This window comes from Silene latifolia, chromosome 6 (genome assembly GCF_048544455.1).
Source record: "Silene latifolia isolate original U9 population chromosome 6, ASM4854445v1, whole genome shotgun sequence".
In the NCBI taxonomy this organism is placed as follows: Eukaryota; Viridiplantae; Streptophyta; class Magnoliopsida; order Caryophyllales; family Caryophyllaceae; genus Silene; species Silene latifolia.
In genome coordinates, this window is record NC_133531.1 from 36,778,602 (window position 1) to 36,799,308 (window position 20,707).

At 35.4% G+C, this 20,707-nt stretch overlaps 1 non-coding gene across 1 annotated transcript; it reads right to left on the reverse strand.

The window, feature by feature from the left end:
- Positions 1 to 6,603: 6,603 nt before the first annotated feature.
- On the reverse strand, positions 6,604 to 6,710 carry LOC141589393 (small nucleolar RNA R71). The gene has a single exon (XR_012520334.1). It is a non-coding gene; the product is annotated as a small nucleolar RNA R71 (small nucleolar RNA).
- Between the last annotated feature and the right edge of the window lie 13,997 nt (positions 6,711 to 20,707).

Genomic DNA, 20,707 nt, shown 5'->3' on the forward strand with positions numbered 1-20,707 from the left:
TGTTATAAGCGAAGACTCAAGCATTTATACAATTGACCTCCCTCAAGAATTATATAAATGATCCCAAGACTCAATTATTTGTAAATTGATAAGCCAACCTCGTGGCTAATTCTACTGTTAGAATTCTTGGTTGATAAATTTCTGTAAATTCTATCTATAGTCCATCATAATCACGAGAAACTCTTCGGATTATAATGTTGAGGTAAAATAAGTCAACACAAACTACTTACCCAACGTAGAAGGGGTCACATGGAGAGTAAGGTCCTATATGCCTACCGACGAAGAAGGGATTCATAGTTGTTTGGCCTTATAAAGACTAGTCTTTATTTTTATTTTAGAGGAAGATCCCATCAACTTTATTTTAATTCATTTTAAGTGAACTAATATCTAGCATGCGAGAATGAATAAACTAAGATGATGGCTTAAAATTGTGTGACATCTTTATGTCCATGATAACTAACATCCAATCTATATGAGTCAATTTTCATGCATATAAGTAGGTGGTTTGGTTTAGGCGGAAAATGATGCACTAATTATCATGCGAAGAAAAGCAATAAGAATGGAAAAACGTAAAACAAAAACAAAGTCCTAGTGTGGCCTATCTACCAAAATGAACATAAATACAACTTTGGAATCCTTCCTAGGACCCAAGAAGCTTGTCTTGATGTTCCATCTTGGTCCATGTAGCGGGAGTGAGCAATCCAATCTCCATCTTTAGTCTTCTCAAAATTACAATAAAATTACAAAATAAACCTATTTACATTCTAATTTCAAAAATATAATACTAAAGAAAACCAAAGGAGATTCGAGATCACAAAATTACATAAAAATTATGTTTTCATCATTACGAAAACATAATTAACTAAGGCCACACTAGGTAATACAAATTACAACCGATTGCAAAAATACGTAAATAAACCATTCAACAATTCATACAACTAAATAAAAATGCATCAACTATAAATTAACCATTCAAGACATAATTCTTTAATTATGTAGAGTAATTTATCCAAACCACCTATTTTATAATTATCAAAATTATGTGACAATTCCACAATTACTCACAATAATTCCAATCTTAATTCACATTAACTAGTGATATGAATTAATCCAACATTATTTTAAACCTCTTTAAAATAATTGGGTATCTAAAATTTGTGAACCTTTTCACAACAAACAATCATACATTATTAATTTAATGTATAATAATTATTGGCCAAAACTAACAAAAAAATTTTTTTATAATAGCTCTCGGCATTTCCAAAAACAAAAAAAACAATTTTTTTTTTATATTTTAAATGCCCTCGGCATTTTGCCCAAAAACAAAAAAAACAGTTTTTTTTTTCTCACGAAAAAAAAACTTTTATGTGAACAATTTGTTTAATGTTGCTACTATAACAAGATTGACATAATCATCAACTTTTAATTTAAACATGGATCCAAAACTAGATGATTCAATTTAACCTCTTAAAAAGAATATCTAAATTATGATTAAATCGATTATCCGAATATTTGATTCATCACAATTGATTTGAACATTATTAAATTAATGAATCATGATTCTAAACAACAATTTAAAAACATGTATGCCAAAAATTATATAGTAAAAACAAATGAACATCATCAATTAAAAACGATTTCCATTTACATTTTAATTTAATTTTTATTAAATCGAAACATCTACAAATTTATCATATTATCATTTTAACCTATTAAAACAACAATATCAATAAATCAAATGGAAACAAAACATCAAAAAAACGAAAAATGTCTCGGCAAAAAAAAAAAAATTAATTCGGCCGAAACTGTTTTTTTTTTCTCTTCAAAATTTTTTTTGTTTAAATCCATTTATGAAATTCATATAGAATAATTTCGTGGCCTATGCTCTGATACCACTTGTGGGAAATATCGGTATACTTCATCAAGAAATTCGGATTATAAGGAAATTATAATTATGAAATTGCTAGTCATAAACGAAATTGCATAAACAAAAGGAGTAGAGATTAGAATTAACCTTTGGTCCTAGCAATTAGGCCTAAGAACAAATATCGAGATCGATATTCTCCTAATCGTTGCACCCAAAATGCTTTGAGAAATACCTCTCTTCTTTGCTAGAATAGATCCCTAATTTCTAATGATTTTAGGGTTTATTGTGATGTGAGAATTAGGTCAAAAGGAAGTGAAGAAAATGATCTCATTTCCCCTTCTTTTAACCGTCCAAATGGAGTGAATTAGGGGATGATATTTTTCTTCCTCTTTTTCTCCTTTTTTGGTTTGACCAACCACCAAAAATAAGGAGAAAATCTTCTTATTTTTGGTTGTTAACTAAATGTATAAAATGTGTATTATTTATCAATTGTCATTTATGTCGTCCCGTATTAATAAGTCCACACACAACAGTTTGTAGTCGATTTATTAACACTGTCTCATGCGTCATCATTTATTATGACAATTTCGTATAATATATACATTAACTATAAATATCGCATATTTATAATTTGCTTATTAAATATAACCGTTTACGTTTAATTACGAATTAACATCTTAATTCGTTTAAGCTAACATTATATACATTAATTAAATATAACAGTTTATATTCAATTTACGAATTAACAATTAATTCGTCTCAGCTAATATTATTAAATTGTATTAAATAATCGTCTCATCATCACATTGACTAACTTTTTAGTCAAATACATGAACTAACCTTTTAGTCATATAAGGCATCAATGTGATTATATTTTCATATAATCACATATCTCAAACACATCCTTTAGGCGTGACTTTTAGGGACCAGTTGATCACCGCCATCAGTATGATAATAACGTCAAACTTCTAGCAAGCCAACCGTTATTAATAAACGTTAATCAACTGATAAAAATACTAAGTATACCCTTGTGAACCTATAAGAGATTTATATACGTTATCACACTAACTGTGGAGGACACAAGCTCCAACACATTCATCACTAAGCAACATAGCAATTTCTTCAAGTTGCTTATTATCATGTCGACACGAGGTAAGGTCAGCTAGCAGTGAGTCTCGTTCTTTAATAAAAATATCAACTTGAATAATTAAAGACTCGTTTTCTTTTTCAACATCAGAAACAACAGTTGAGGCAACTGTTGATTTTGACGAGCTAGCAATATTCGTGAGAACAAGGTTTTCTTTCCTCAATTTTTTAATTTCTTTTCTGAGTGATGGAATGATGTTACTTTCTTTTATCTCGTCTAGACACTCTCTAAGACCAACATTTTCTTCAGCAATTTCCTCAATTTGAGTTTGCAAGTCATAGAGTTTATCGTTTTTAGCAAGACTCTTGTCAAGTACATCATCAAACATCAAACAAAGCTTATCCTTAGAAAGAGTTCTCAACTTGTTCTTGAGATTCATTACCTAAGTGTCGGAGTCATCGCTGGAGTCGTCGGAGTGCGCCAAAAGAGAGAGTGCGGATTCTTTCTTTGAAGACTTGGGTCCGTCAAGATCAAGACGAGTTGTCATACAAACTTTGGCATCTAATTCTTCCTCAAGGATTTCGTCCTCATCGGAATCAGATACACCCCATATTGCAGACATGACTTTATGCTTAAAATCTTTCTTTGCAAAATCTCGTTTTTCTCTAGATTTGAACTCATTCCACTTGGGGCAATCTTTGATAAGGTGATCTTTCTCACCACATTTGAAACAAGCCACCGTGGAATAAGATCTCTTATTTTGAAAACGTTTTTTGTTAGTATTGTTGAACTTCTTAGGATTGTGACTATTTGATAAGTAGTATTTTGGTAGCTTTTACCCCTCATTTATACTTTATTCGGACTCGATTTTGTGTGCGTTAAATGATTAATAGCTCATTTTACTATTTAATTATAAATAATTAATATTATTAATATCATTGCGAATAATTGTTATTATTGAAGAATTTGGCACTACTCTTTATTATTTCAATTTTTGTAGGAATGAAGACGGAAAATTAAGAGGTAAACAAATGAAGACGGGTCAAAGCTAGCTACAAGACAAAAGAAAAGGGGAATGAAGGTCAACCTTTGACCTTCAATTATGCAAAAGTGTATCTCCTCCATCCTGTATTTCGTTTCATCACCAGTACACTTCATCACCTTCATTTCACCATTCATCATTCAAAACCTTCATCACTATAAACCCGTCATCATCAAACCAGACCTGCAAACAATACCACCATTCACCATTTTCACCTTCCCCTGCATCATTCACCAACCCGACAATCACCTGCAGCTTCGACATCAACAACAACTGTAGCACCATCTTCATCGTCTCCATCACCTCCGACCTGACCTGCGACAATTCACCTGCTTCTCCTCAGCGTTCAAACCCTTTCGAACTCGTCAATCTCCGACAACAACAATCAATCATCTTCTTCAGCAACTTCACTTCATCACCCGCCATATCTCCACTCCTTTCATCACTCACCATTTTCATCAATTCTCCATTAACAACCACCATCACCACTTCTTGTCAACAAACAACAAGTCGCAAAGACAACAGGACCGAGCTCGAAATTCACATCACACACCTTCATCATCATTCGTCTCCATCATCTTAAACCCGTCACTTCCCTATCACTTTCATTTCACCATGACAACCACCCTTTACCACCATCTCACCTGCAAACCACCATCATACCGGCAGCAGCAACATTATCAACAATTGAAGCCCGAAAACCCGACCACACCATCATTCTCACGCTCAATTTAAACCGCATATGTGCCCTATACCGGTCAACCGGCAGCCGCCCTCAAACCGGCAGGGAATACCTTAACATTTTGGTCCAATTAATCATGCACTCGCTCGCCATAGCCACCCGGCAGTGGCAACCGCATACAACAACGCAGACAACATTATCGCATCAATTTGTGTTCCTATGCCGGTGCCCCGGCAGCCGCCCCACCGGCAGCCACACACACCTAGTGAATTTCCGCCTTTTCTTCAAATACGCGCCGCCGGCACCTCGCACCGACCGCCGGCTGACCGGCAAAGAACCCTTGTGCTGCGATTTGTTCACCCGCATTCTTCTCTTTTTCCCTTTTTGTTTTTGTTTTGTTTGTCTAATGTATTACTATGTCGGTTGATTTGGGGTTTTATTAGTGCTAGGTTTATTATTAGTATTAGAATCATTATTATTATTATTATTATTATTATTAGCTAATTAAAATTGTAATTAGAAGATGTTATATAAGTCTCCTCTCACATTACACACTAGACTCTACATTAGACATTAGATAGAAAATTAGATTAGTTCATCTTTCTCTCAACATTTTGTAGAACCCTAATATTTACTTTCTCATTTTCATTCAATAAAAAGTTGCAAACTTTCACATCTCTTTGATGCATTCGATCCGTCTTGGTGCTCATGCTATTGGGTAGTCTCTATGCTTAATTTTTATTTAGTTCATCTCGATCAAGTGACAACTTATTGAGGAGCTTAAGGTGACTAAGAAATTAGTCTTAAACCCTTGACCACCATTATTACCATTTTCTTGTTAGACCTTGTTTCTCCCCCTAATTGCCCTTTGTGAACCCAAAGACCTTAGCCTTCCATCAATTGAATACAATCCCATTTAGTTTAATTTAACTTGTTTGCATCTTAGTTTTAGATAAATCAACATCTTATTTTGTTTGACTAAACTAAAGACTTAAACAAACCAAGTATCTAACCCCCGCCATCTTCGTGTTCGACACCCGAATAAATACTACTTTTATTTGGTTTTATAAATTGTTTTTGATTGGGAAGTGACGGCAAATCCCTACATCAAAATGGCGCCGTTGCCGGGGATGGCGTTAGGTTATGCTTAGTTAGTTAGAGTCTTAGGCTTAGTCTTTACTTGTTGTTTGCTTGTTTGTGTAGCTTGTGTGCTTCTTGTAGAGTGTGTGTGATTTTTGCCTTGCCCTAGTGTGTAAAAGCACTAGGAGTCTTACGGTTTGTCAAGTTGTATGCCTAGGAGGAACCACCAAGCTTTGCTCTTTGACTCCGATCCCGAAAGGCTTTTTAGAGCCTTAAGGAATAGGACCATTGCAAGGGTTAGAACCTCTTCTCAAGCAACCATAAACCAAGCAAATTCACCCACCCAACCTCTCTTTGAAAACACAACACAACAACAACAAAACAACACCATTGATCACCCCCTAGAAAATCCTTTCTACAATTTCCAACTCCCAAATACTCCACCTCAAACACCACCCCCTCATATACCAAATCTACCACCAATGGCTTTACGTGACCATAACCGTCCTAACCACAATGATGCTTGTGACCCTATCAATTTTGGCACCTTGGCCCCAAACAACTTTGAAATGCATCCCGCCCAAGTCGGGTTAATTGAGAAGGACTTGTTCGGGGGTCATATTGAAGAGGATGCCCATGCTCATCTCCGGAAGTTTAAGAGGAAAGTTTCAATGATAAAGAAGAATGGGGTGCCCGAAGACACCTTGAGAATGATGTTGTTCCCGTTTTCATTGACGGGCAAAGCGGACCGATGGTTGAACATCCATCCACCGGATACTTTCACTACTTGGGATGCTTTGGCTAAAGCATTCATGGCCAAGTATTACCCTTCCTCCAAGACCGCGATGCTCCGTAATGAGATCCATACGTTCCAACAAGAGGATGGGGAGTCCTTGGGTGAAGCTTGGGACCGTTATCAAGACTTGATAGCGAGTTGCCCCCACCATGGAATACCGGAATGGTACATCACTCAAACTTTCTTCCAAACTTTGCTACCAAGGACTAAGGAGATGGTAAATGCCTCCGCGGGGGGAGGATTTGATCACTTGAATGATGAAGAGGGCACGACATTGATCAAGAAAATGGTAGATTCGGAAGCAAACTATGGTTCTAGAGGAAACATGCTAAGAAGGAATGAGAAGTTTCCTAAGGAAAACTCCTCCAACTCCGAGACAAATGCCAAGCTCGACTTACTCACAAAACAATTTGAGAAGTTTCAAAGAAATCAAGTGCACCAAGCCGCAACCTCACATGGGGCACCCATGGAGGAAGTGGCTCAAGTCTCAAGTTGTGAACTTTGTGGAGGAAGTGGTCACACATATGACTTGTGTGCCAACAATTACAACAACTTTGATGGGAACAATGTGCAAGAGGTGAATGCTTTCCAAGCATTTAACAATTTTTCCAACCGTCCACCTAGACCCTCATTCAACAACAACCAAGGATCCAACCAAAACTTTGCCAACCAATCTCAAGCATACCAAGATTATAGGGGTAACCAAGGGAACCAAGGTAATCAAAACTTTTACCAAGGAAACCAAGGAAACCAAGCTAACCAAGGGTTTGGCCAAGGATTCAATCAATGGAACAACAACAATGGGTTCAATCAAGGATACAACAATAATCAAAGGTACAACCAAGGGCAAAATCAAGGGTTCAATCAAGGGTACCAAGGGAACAACCAAAATTCCAACTTTAAAGATCAAGGATATGGCTTTTCTCTTCCAATTTCCAACCAACCTTTCAACCAAGAGCCACCACCCCAAGCAAGCAATACCATGGGAGATGATAAATATGAAAACTTGGTGAAGTTGATAGGGGATTTGTCAAGTAATACCCAACAACAAATCAAGAGTCTTGAAGCTAAAGTGGCTTCCCAAGCTCTCATGAGTTCTCAAAAACCACCGGGTGTATTTCTAAGACAAGGGCAAAATCCAAGGGACCCTATGAAGTCAAAGGAAGTTAATGCTATCATGGTGGGAGTTGAAGAGGAAAAAGAAGAATCATTTGATTTGCCAAGTCAAGAGGAGTTATCATACACTACTCCTTTTTCCATGGCTATGGAAACATTCCAAGAAGTTGACCATGAGCCCGAAAAAGAGAGCATAGAAGACTATGTGCTTGAGCAAATAATGACAATTCATGGTACAAACTTGGATGTTGAAGTTGACCCGGATAAGGGAGAGATGGTTATGACTACACCAACTACTATGAGTGAAGAATTTGTGCTTGAAGAAATTGTGAAAGCCCCAAATGTGATGGTAGAAGTTGAGAAGAACCCGGAAAAGGAGGAGATGGCCATGGTAGAAGAACACTCTTTGGCCAAGCAAGAAGAAGTCATTTCTAGAAGAGTGGACATTAGTATCCATGAGCTTGATGCCTCAAGTGAGGAGTGCAATGTGGTCAAATCTAAAGAAATCCCCATCAAACTTGATGATCCCGGGAGTTTCTCAATTCCATGTACCATTGGTGACCAAAAGGTGGATAGTGCTTTATGTGACTTAGGGGCAAGTGTGAGTGTCATACCACTTGCCCTTGTGAAGAGGTTGAATATTTCAAGCTTAGCCCGCACTTCCATTGCAATCAAACTTGCCGATGGAACAATCAAATCTCCAAATGGGATTCTCAAGGATATCATGGTTCAAGTTGGTAAGCTTTCAATTCCTACCGATTTTGTTGTATTGGACATCCCTATGGGAAGACGCTCTCGTGTCATTCTTGGTAGGCCATTCTTGGCCACGGGAGGAGCTATCATAGATGTCAAAGAGGGAAGATTGTCATTCAAAGTCCGGGAGGAAAAAGTTGAATTCAAGCTACCACATGCTTCAAGGAAAACCGTGGTTCAAAACATGTTTGCCGTGGAAACATTAGAACTCCATGAGAATGAAGATGAGAACATGGAGCTCTTAATTTCTTGTGAGCCGAAAGTTGATGATAAACCACCGGATAAGTTCCTTGAAGAAAAAGTGAATGTTAAAGATAAGTGTGGGGAAATGAGTAAGACTTGGGAAACCAAGTTCAATTCTAGCACCAATGCCCCTCCAAAATCAAAACCGGGAATTGAAAAGAAGAAGCCAAAAAGATGGAGGAAGAGATCGAAAGGAAAAAGGGTATGTGACCCTAATGTTGACAAAGAGACTAAGGAAAAGTTTGAAGAAGAAATGAACCGAAAATGGCAAGAGATTCAAGATGCCATGAGTAAGTTGCATGCTTTGATGATGAAGAACAAGGGTTCGTGTGTTGTTGATCCTTGTATTGAAGGTGGAAGGTTGGTGGTATCTCGGGATATTGATCCCGGTTGAATGAAGTCTTTGAATGAAGAGGTTTGGTGGAGTCACTTAAGAACCACCGCAATGTATATATTCTTCTCCTCTTTAATTAAGTTTTTACCGCATTTTGCATTTAGTAACATGATTAGAAAAGGAGCTAATCCAAATTAGCTCTCTTTGCATTCATATAGTATAGTTTGCATTGTACTTTCAATTTAGCATGTAGGATAGTTCATGCATTACATTCATTAAACAAAAACCACTAAAAATTTGAAAAATCAAAAATCAACAAAAACATGTATTTCATTTCCGAATTTCCTCCACACATTTATTTCCATTGAGAATATGTAAATAAATAAGTGTGGGGAGGAAATTCCATCATTTTAAAAAAAAAATCCAAAAACATGTTATTTACTTTCAAATATAAAAAAAAAATTCCAAAAACATGTTCTTTAATTTCGAAAAATTCAAAAACCACCAAAAATATGTTGTTTATTTTTCCTATTCTCTCCCTATACTTTGTTCCATTGAGGACAATGTAAATGTCAAGTGTGGGGAGGGAAATATCCACTTTGTGAATATTTGTTTATATTTGTATATACCTTTAAATGTGATAAAAATTCAAGAAAATGCCTAAAAATCGAAAAAATTCAAAAATTACAAAAATATTGCATTGTATATATATGTTTGTCTAACAAGTGGTGCAGGCACATACGGGACATTTGAGGCATTAGGATACTAGAAGACCGCTCGGTTTAATCTTTCTTATCTCGTTCTCCTTTTTCATTCCTTTTCTTTTACAATTGTTGGATATATGGAGGAGGATGGGCTATGTCTATGAGGATGTTCCATTTTGGAACTTGGTGTGTGTTGCTTACGTGCTGATAGGTTTAGACAATTGTTGCATGTTTATTTATGTTGCTAGTACTTAGAAATGCATTTCGTATCTTGTGAATATGTGTTGGTTGCTTTATTTACAGTTTGCATCAAGTTTGTACGTATTTTAAAACAAAATGTGGTCTAGGAAGGGAGCATGATACCCTCAATGATGATTTATGTCTTGACCATGCCTTCCCCCTCCCCATGGCTCGCACCCGTGTCACATGGTTAGCATATGGGAAAAAGGGCATGTCCACCAAGTTTTGGCCGCCTTGTGAGACCGAGAGGACCGTAGTCTAGATCTAGACCTCGACCTAACTACTCAAATGTGAGGATTAGAGCCTCCTAGGGTCGGTGCATTTATACCCGACCCCCACTTAGGATTGTGAGTAGGTCTCCTCGCGAGACGTGTTATGTCTAGACGCATAAGTGTGTCGTTCCGTCCTTTGGCCATGATTTGCATTTCATTTTTTGTGCACAAGTTATGAAATAAAATTTGTTTCCGCATGCATATGAACCTCACATAGCCAAATTGCCTTGTTTTTTCCCTTACGTTATCTCCCTTTTTGATTCACCCCCTTTGAGCCTCAACCTATTCATTTGGCAAACTCGCTAAAATAGCTACATCCCATAACCACCCTTCCTTGATCAAGAATTGGTCGGTTTTGTAGTAGTGTTGTAGGAGGTGATTTGGGTCATAGTGGTGGATAGTTTACATATCCACATGGATCGGAACTTGGTATGCATTTGGCATTGTATATAATTAAGAGATTTTGAAAAAGAAATGAAAAACAAAATAGAAAAGTGAAAAAGTTGTGAAAAATTCAAATCTTTGTGTTAAAAGAAGAAAAAAGGCAAGCAACACCCCTCCTCATCATTAAACGGGGTAGAAAGAGTCGTTGCTAAATAAAGGGGCAATTTGATGTTTTTTCTAAAATGAGTCGGGTTTACACAATTTTTGCAAGACTTGAGAAACCGAGTCTTTGTTAGGGTGTAGACGTTACCATTTGTTGAAATAAGAGGAGTACTTTCAAAGTTTTTCCAATTTGAGTTGGGTTTATGCAATTTTTGCATAGTTTTGGTGATCCATTCTATGTTAGGGCATAGACGTGTCTCAAGTGTTGCAATAAGGAAAGGGATGTGATGTGTCGATAATTCTTGATTTGAACTCCACATATCCAAACGGTGCTTGCACCAATCCCGTTCCGTCCTACTCCTTAGCCCCATTACAACCCTTATTTCATGGCTTGCGCATTGTTACATTTTGCATCTCATTTGGACATAGGACTGTTTTACACATTAGATTGCGGACACGTTCTCACGAGTCGTAGTAGGAGAGTGTTTGGCTACTTTTTGTACAAAAACACCCGGTCTTTAAATGAGTGACGGGTGAAATCCGTGAGGTTGTCGATGGTCTAAGTCCCCTTAGCCATGGGTCTCTTTTGGTTGAATCTTGCGCGTGTCGTGTCATTCTTGGAGGACTAGCCTTGCTTCCCCTTTTCCCGCCTTAGAATGTGTTTCTTTGGCTTTTGTGAACATATTTGGGTTGCTTGTGCCACGTTTAGGGAGTTGGCACCTCGTTGAGACTATGAGACGGTATCTCCCGACCAAAACCTTTAATCTTTCAAAACAAAACGGCCGCTTAGATGAGGAAAGTGGTTTGACTTTTTGTGATGCATCTTATATCTTGATTCTTGCTGAAATGTTGGATGTGTCAAAATTTTTCCGCAAGCCCCCACTTGCCTTGCATCGGAATGCATACCTCATTGTGTTTCGGTGTGAGTTGAAGGGACGGAGGAGGCCCGTTAATTGCCTTTCATCGGATATTATTATTTAGGCTAGTTTTTTTTATATTACGGGTCTTAGTTTAATTTAATGAGCTTACTCGAGGACGAGTAAGGTTTAAGTGTGGAGAGATTTGATAAGTAGTATTTTGGTAGCTTTTACCCCTCATTTATACTTTATTCGGACTCGATTTTGTGTGCGTTAAATGATTAATAGCTCATTTTACTATTTAATTATAAATAATTAATATTATTAATATCATTGCGAATAATTGTTATTATTGAAGAATTTGGCACTACTCTTTATTATTTCAATTTTTGTAGGAATGAAGACGGAAAATTAAGAGGTAAACAAATGAAGACGGGTCAAAGCTAGCTACAAGACAAAAGAAAAGGGGAATGAAGGTCAACCTTTGACCTTCAATTATGCAAAAGTGTATCTCCTCCATCCTGTATTTCGTTTCATCACCAAAGACACTTCATCACCTTCATTTCACCATTCATCATTCAAAACCTTCATCACTATAAACCCGTCATCATCAAACCGGACACCGCAAACAATACCACCATTCACCATTTTCACCTTCCCCCGCATCATTCACCAACCCGACAATCACCTGCAGCTTCGACATCAACAACAAGCGTAGCACCATCTTCATCGTCTCCATCACCTCCGACCCGACTGCGACAATTCACTGCTTCTCCTCGGCGTTCAAACCCTTTCGAACTCGTCAATCTCCGACAACAACAATCAATCATCTTCTTTGACTTCACTTCATCACCCGCCATATCTCCACTCCTTTCATCACTCACCATTTTCATCAATTCTCCATTAACAACCACCATCACCACTTCTTGTCAACAAGAACAAGTCGCAAAGAATGGACCCGAGCTCGAAATTCACATCACACACCTTCATCATCATTCGTCTCCATCATCTTAAACCCGTCACTTCCCTATCACTTTCATTTCACCATGACAACCACCCTTTACCACCATCTCACCTGCAAACCACCATCATACCGGCAGCAGCAACATTATCAACAATTGAAGCCCGAAAACCCGAACACACCATCATTCTCACGCTCAATTTAAACCGCATATGTGCCCTATACCGGTCAACCGGCAGCCGCCCTCAAACCGGCAGGGAATACCTTAACATTTTGGTCCAATTAATCATGCACTCGCTAGAACGCCATAGCCACGCAGCGGCAGCCGGCAACCGCATACAACAACGTTGACAACATTATCGCATCAATTTGTGTTCCTATGCGGTGCCGGCAGCAGCCGCCTAATCGCGCACCACACACACCTAGTGAATTTCCGCCTTTTCTTCAAATACGCGCTGCCGGCACCTCGCACCGACCGCCGGCTGACCGGCAAAGAACCCTTGTGCTGTGATTTGTTCACCCGCATTCTTCTCTTTTTCCCTTTTTGTTTTTGTTTTGTTTGTCTAATGTATTACTATGTCGGTTGATTTGGGGTTTTATTAGTGCTAGGTTTATTATTAGTATTAGAATTATTATTATCATTATTATTATTATTATTATTATTAGCTAATTAAAATTGTAATTAGAAGATGTTATATAAGTCTCCTCTCACATTACACACTAGACTCTACATTAGACATTAGATAGAAAATTAGATTAGTTCATCTTTCTCTCAACATTTTGTAGAACCCTAATATTTACTCTCTCATTTTCATTCAATAAAAAGTTGTAATCTTTCTTTAATTATTAGTTTAATTCTTCCTTTGTTCATTCAAGTTCTTCATCTCTCATTAATATACAATTAGTATTTTGGGTTGTATTTGAAGATTAGAAGAAATTCATTCTTCCATTATTATCCAAGATTGTTACTTTCCTCTTTGTTGGTAAAATTTTCATCTTTTGTTTACATTACTTTCATTAGTTTACATTTCTTATGTTGTTTTATCATTATTCATCAAAAGTATTAGTCTTTATCATGTTTGCAATGTTTACTTGTATTTTGTTGGAATTTGTTGTTAATTTCTCACCCATGAACATGAGTGAGTAGTCTTATCTAAGGTCATAGGGGGAATTTGGGTAATTAAAGGGATGAATTTGGGTTGTTAACCTTTTGAATTGGGTGATTATGTGGTTTTTACTCTTAATGCATTTGAAGTGTTTGTGGAAATGCCTCAATGAAAATTGGACATTTTATTAACATGTTTGGCTTACCTTGGTGCATTGTGCTATTAGATAGTTTTAGAAGTGCTTATAGATGAGTTTTAATGAAAGTTAGAACATCTCTTTGATGCATTCGATCCGTCTTGGTGCTCATGCTATTGGGTAGTCTCTATGCTTAATTTTTATTTAGTTCATCTCGATCAAGTGACAACTTATTGAGGAGCTTAAGGTGACTAAGAAATTAGTCTTAAACCCTTGACCACCATTATTACCATTTTCTTGTTAGACCTTGTTTCTCCCCCTAATTGCCCTTTGTGAACCCAAAGACCTTAGCCTTCCATCAATTGAATACAATCCCATTTAGTTTAATTTAACTTGTTTGCATCTTAGTTTTAGATAAATCAACATCTTATTTTGTTTGACTAAACTAAAGACTTAAACAAACCAAGTATCTAACCCCCGCCATCTTCGTGTTCGACACCCGAATAAATACTACTTTTATTTGGTTTTATAAATTGTTTTTGATTGGGAAGTGACGGCAAATCCCTACATCACTATTGATCATATCCGCCATGTTACGTGAGTACATGGCTTGTTCGTCATCTCCATCTTCTTCCTCGTCACTTGAGGTTGATTTGAGAGCGAAACCTCTAGCTTTGGAACTTTCACCCGAGCGCTTTGCAAGACTTAAGTCGTGTGCCATGAGTGAGCCCATTAGCTCATTGAGGGACAATTTGGACAGATCTTTAGCCTCCTCAATAGCCGTCACCTTCGGTTGCCATTTATCACTTAGGCTACGAAGGATCTTTCAGACTATATCCTCGGAATCAAACTCTCTACCTAGACCTTTAAGTTCATTGACAATACTAGAAAAGCGAGAAGAAAGACAATTGATTGACTCATCATTCATCATATTGAACATCTCATATTGTTGCATGAGAAGGTCAATACGATGCTTCTTGACTTGAGACGTTCCTTCATATGCAAGGTTTAAGGTGTCCCAAATCTCTTTAGCCGAGGTACATCCGGTGATGCGATTGATATCTTGTTCACCGATGCCATATTGAAGAATGGACATGGCTTTAGAATTTTTCTCGACTTTACGATAGTCAGCCTCGACATAACTTTCCTCACTTTTCACTAAGACTTTGTTCCCATCGTAGTCGATGAATAGTTATAGCAAGGGGACCTTTTTTAATAATGACCCAACACTCATAATCCGTACTTTTGACGTAGTGTTCCATACGGTGCTTCCACCAGGAGTAGTTATCCCCTTTGAAGATATGGTACTTAGTATGTTTCCCGTCCATGACTATAGGATCAACTCACTGGTAGTTAACCAGTTATCAAGAGCACAAGGCTCTGATACCAATTGAAGAGTCACGGACGAGGGCACCTAAGAGGGGGAGGGGGTGAATTAGGTGTCTATTTAAAAATTTAAGCTTAATGAAAGCTTCTTTTAAAACTCTTAAACACTTTAAACAATGCTTAGACGAAAGGAGAAGTTGATACTTAGAACTAGAGAGTTAGAAGTATTCAACAACGATTCAGCAAGCAGAAGTTACAGTGTACTCAACAGTTGATTCTGTAAATAAAAACGTGAGTAGAGTGTGCAGCAGAAATAAAACGAAATAGACACGACTAACGATGTTTTTAAAAACTGGTTCGGTCACTACTCCGCGACCTACGTCCAGCGCTATTTTATTAAACGTCTCAGAAGTAAACTCATACAAACCAAGACCACCCCGAATAATAAAACAACTCCCCAACCTACTCCGGTTGCTAATGCTTAAAAGCTACTCCGCTTCCAAGACTTTTGCTTTGGGCTACTCCGCCAAAAGACTCCTTGCTTAAAGCTACTCCGCAATAAGACTTTTGCTTTGGGCTACTCCGCCGAAAGACTTCATGCTCAAAAGCTACTCCGCTTCGAAGACTTCGTGCTTAAGGATAACTCTATCCTAAGACTTTTTGGTTCTACCCGTTTGTTACAAGACCACTTATCTCAATGTTGTTCACTCAATTGAACGGAGGAGATAAAGTTAAAGTACAAAACACGGGATCCTTGAACACGACTAAAACGACTAGGTGCAACAACAAACTCAAGTAAAAGACTCAAAAGATAAATAAACAAACTTGCAAAAGATTCAAAGATTTTGAAATGATAAACGGTTTTGCAAAGTTAATTTACTCGATTGAAATTTAAGTCTTTTTCAGTTTAAAACTCGTTTGTTGCACACTTGTAAAAATGAATTAAGCAAGCTATTTATAATGTTCAAGTAGTATACTTTACATTAAAATATCTTACACTCATAAGCACAAGTGATTAAAATAATGTAAGTAGTTTGCTTGGGCAACATGCACAAGCCATCCGAATTCCTCTACAAGCAACCGAGTATTCTTCCTCAAGAAATCGGTGCCTAAGATTGCAAGAAATCAGATTGTGCACACACACAAAAATAGGCTGGGTTTTTCAACAAGAAACAAGCATAAATGGTTGTGTTTATGGGAACCATAAACATTTCCATAAATGTAAAAGCAAACAACCCATTTATAGTAAGTGTCTTATTGTGCAAGCAAACTCCTTAGCAAGTCATTGAAAGCTCAATTTTCTTTAAAAGACTTCGAAATATTTTCAGAAAACATTTGTGAACATTGAAAGCATTTTAACAAAGATTCAAATATTTTCGAAATATTTCTTTCAAAGACGAGCCTTAATTAACTGTTGACTCAACTTTTGTTTTTGCACCTAAACGTAAATTCGTGTTTAACGATCACCTTACAACACATGACATTAGCACTAATGACAATCTTCATCTTTGATCTTCATGATGACATTCTTGATAACCTTGAATTGACAATTGGAGCTTCATGCTACATGGTTAAACTTAAGAGGCACACAATTAAATAACAAATGAGATTAATTTGTCTTAAGGCATCATCAACACTAGCTTAATCAAATTGGGTCTCTTCATTCTTACAGTGAGTATATTAAATGAGAGTCCAAATAAAGTTTTCCTTCCAAATTGTGTCACTGATGGAAAGATTATAGTTTGTTTTATAGGAGGAAAATTAAATCCTCTCATTTCTCTCCTCTTACGGTCCGGACAGGTTCGGTTCACTGGTCCGGGTTGGAACCTGAAGTCTTGAACATCCTAAGTGTAACCAAACAAAAGAAATTGAAACCCTCACTTTTCCTCCCCTCCCTTTCCCTCCAATTTCATCAATACAATAGGTGGATAGCGTTACAAATTTACAATTCAAGTTAAAATCATGACTTTGTGACTTTGTGGTTACAGTTATCTACTTAGTAAGATCCGTAACTAAAGGATTCTTAATTGTTAAAACAAATATCCAATTGTACCTTTAGTTAGTAAGTACAACCTCAAATGAGGTTTAATCAGGATCAAGGTTTTTATGATAAGAAAACTAGGACTTCTATAAAATATAATTAAAAGCCTACCCTAAAATGACAAATAAACGCCACCTAGACAAAGCCACGTAGGATCCAAAAAGCCACTTATATTAAAATTTAATGTGACGTGGCATATTTAAATGTGATGTTGCATATTTTTAATATGTCATGGCGAATTAATGTGACATGGATTATCAATTTATTATTACTTAACATTAATTTAAATCATTTATCTATAAACTAATTTAATTCAATTATATCTATAATATGAAAGGATATTATCTTTATTCTTAAATTAATTTTGTATATTAAATATATTGTCTTCCAAAATTTATATAACCTTTACAAATTTACATCAAATTTCATAATTTATAATTAATATTGACATTTTAATTGAAATTTTTGTAATAAAACATGTTAATAAATTTTATAATTTATAATTGAAATTGAAATTTTAATTGAAATTTTTGTAATAAAACATGTTAAGGAATTAATTAAACCTCTTCATATTACTAAACACTCACCATTATTAACATTTTCCTATTTAATTCATTGTTTTTAAATTTTTTTTAATAAAACCTGTTATTGAATTAATTAAACCTTTTCATATTAGTGACCACCCACCATTATTAACATTTTCCTATTTTTTTTTTTAATTAAACATGGTAATAAATTGATTAAAAATTTTCATAATACTTAACACACACACCAAATTAATTAAAATTTTTTCCTATTTAATTAAATTTTGTAATATAATATATTAATAATTTTATTAAAACTCCTTATATTACTCAACACCCATAATTTTCATTAACATTATGTCTTATTTAATTCATCTCTTGAGATTCTCGACAATCAATTATCTAATTTAATAATACCACAAAATAAATTAAAATTAAATTAAAATATGGGAATTTATGGTTATGTAATGACTATAAAACCTACAATACCTATAATAGTTTCTATTCACTTTATTCATTTAAAATATGTCCATTTGTCATGAGTTTCTAAGTTGTGGATTGTATTTTATGGTTTAATTTATTTATTTGATTATATTGAGTATTATTGTCGAGTATTATTGTTGAGTAATGTTGTTGTTGTTGTTGTTGTTGTTGTTGTTGTTGTTGTTGTTGTTGATGTGTCCAATAAAGTATATTTTAATTTGTTATATTGTTGATTTTATGAATCGTTTGCTTTATATTTGAATTCATGTTTTCCAGTTGGTTTAATTTAAGTGACGTACATGTGACAATATTTTGATTCATTTGTCAAGTTTTTATCAGGTTGATATTTTATCTTTTGGTCAACGTATTTTTTATATAACTTTAAAGGACCATGAAACGTATGTGAATGCAGATAAGGCAAACCATCACGTGGGTAATCTGGAGAGGGAAGAAATACAAAAGGCACGAAACTGAGGTAAAATTAAAGGTAAAAAAATGTAAGGTAGAAACTGATAAGTAATGGATGATTGTTGATCTCAAAATAGAAGTATTATAATATTTCTTTTAATTTGTTATAAACGTATATTGTGTTGTAATTTTACTATTATATTTTCCTGATCAATCTATTTGAGTTTGTATTTTTGTATTGACGAGTATAATCATCTCTAACATATATTTTTCTTTTTCATTTTATATGAACTATTCTCAAGGCATGTAATAAAAGGAAGCGAAAGTGAACCTTCGGGTAAATATTAAATAGTATGATTTCTAAATTCTACTTCGTATGTTTTTAAGTTTATGTGTTTTTTTTGTCAAAACAGGAATAATACATAAAACTTAAGTCATTTCCTCAATATGGAGATCTTATAATATTTCTTTAAATTTGTCATTAAGCGTATGTTGTTGCGTAATTTTACTATTATGCTTTTCCGATTAACCTATTTGAATTTGTATTTTTGTATTCATGGTATAATCATCTCTAACATATATTTTTCTTTTTCATTTCATATGAACTATTATCAAGGCATGTACTAAAAGAAAGCGTACTAAAAGGAAGCGAAAGTGAACCTTCAAATAAATATTAAATAGTATGGTTTATAAATTCTTTTAAGTTTATGTGTTTTTTTTTTCAAAACCGGAATAGATTATTTTATAGTCTTTAATACTACTTTTATTTTTATATAGGATCGTGAACATAGGTATAACAAGAGATATCAAATTCTTGAAATAGTAATAAGGAACTTAAAAAATTTTATGAACCTTTTGGAATTCGAATTTAGGGAATATAGTTTTTTAGATTATTGAGAAATTGAAATGAAAATTTAATTCGTAATACATGGAGTAGATACAGATCATACCGTTGAATCATATCTAATATTTTTCTATCGATATAATAAATGTTTTTCGAATGTAAATAATATTTGAAGCATGAACATGGTAATAAGACTTCAAAGATATTTCTATGTGAGGGTTGATGGAGAAGTCTAGAAATAATTTGGAGATGACTATACTGAGGTATTGAGTTTACAACCTTATAAGGTGTCATTGAAGATTTTCCATACAGAATTTATTATATACGGATGGTTTCAACTTTTAATATTTAAAAAATCACTTTATTATATTGCGGAGTAAAACACACGTATATATAATGAGTCGTCTTTGTCATTGCTCCGTTGTCAAGTTTCTCAAAATTAGTAGCTACTACATTGTCACTTGCAGGATTCGATTTAAAAAAAATAAACCAAAGTTGTCAAAGAAAGTTATCAAAACTAAAACAGATAAACCCGTGAATTTCACGGGTCACAAATCTAGTTTGATTATCAACAAGAAAGTTGTAGCAAGGAAAGATTTTATAAGGGAAGTATTTTTTGTTTGAACTTAGCTTGAATACATAAGGTATCTAGCTTCCCTATTTATACTACTTTCATAAGGGCATAGGATAATCATGCATCATACACCTTGCACACCTTGGTGTTACACTTTGCACTACACCTAAGACACTTTTCTAGCTTATTTATCTTACACCTAACACTTATATGGTGCTTACACCTAGCATACATGATTAGTGCATGTATAATTATATCGGGTTACCGGAGTGACCGGCTGACCCGCAGTGGATTGCAATGCTTACTTAGCATCAAGATACAAGGACTACAAAAGTGTATCGCGCATTTGGCGTAAACAACCTTGATTCATAGGAGTTTGTTCTAACAAATCAGGCAACCTTGATTCATAGGAGTTTGTTCTAACAAATCAGGCAACCTTGATTCATATAAGTATATAGAAGTATATGCCTCGTTCCACTGGAACAAAAAATGCGCATATACTCTTTTGTATGGCTATTGGCTAGTACAGGTACATGCGGTAGGATCTCACCTTGAAAATTATTTGAAGATGAGCTTGTCTTCTACTTTGATGTTTGACGTTTAGTATAAAATCACATATTCACCCTAGATTACGACAATTACATCAATGCCGACCCGAGATTCCAAATATTTCACTGTCCTATTA